General features: G+C 36.4%; 1 protein-coding gene across 5 annotated transcripts in view; it reads left to right on the top strand.

Moving 5' to 3' along the window:
* LOC123985518 (diacylglycerol kinase delta-like) overlaps positions 1 to 321 on the top strand; it is a 40,101-nt gene that overhangs the window by 21,725 nt on the left and 18,055 nt on the right. The gene's annotated exons all lie outside the window — the stretch shown is intronic.

Genomic DNA, 321 nt, shown 5'->3' with positions numbered 1-321 from the left:
AATAATACCCAAAAAACAATAATAGTGGTGAGCAGTGATAGTGTTGATAGTGATGTGTCAGTGATAGTGATGAGCCGTGTTAGCAATAGTGATGAGCCGTGTTAGCGATAGTGATGAGCCGTGTTAGCAATAGTGATGAGCCATGTTAGCGATAGTGATGAGCCGTGATAGTGATAATCGGTGACACTTATGAGCCAAGTTGGTGATAGTGATGAGCCAGGTTATAATAATAATAATCTTTATTTGTAGAGCACTTTTCAAAAACAAGTTACAAAGTGCTTTAACAAGTGTAAAGACAATAATACCCAAAAAACAATAATA

The sequence above is a fragment of the Micropterus dolomieu genome, linkage group LG17 (assembly GCF_021292245.1).
Source record: "Micropterus dolomieu isolate WLL.071019.BEF.003 ecotype Adirondacks linkage group LG17, ASM2129224v1, whole genome shotgun sequence".
In the NCBI taxonomy this organism is placed as follows: Eukaryota; Metazoa; Chordata; class Actinopteri; order Centrarchiformes; family Centrarchidae; genus Micropterus; species Micropterus dolomieu.
The sequence above is the reverse complement of the archived record's forward strand: the minus strand, read 5'-3'. Positions and strand labels throughout refer to the sequence as shown.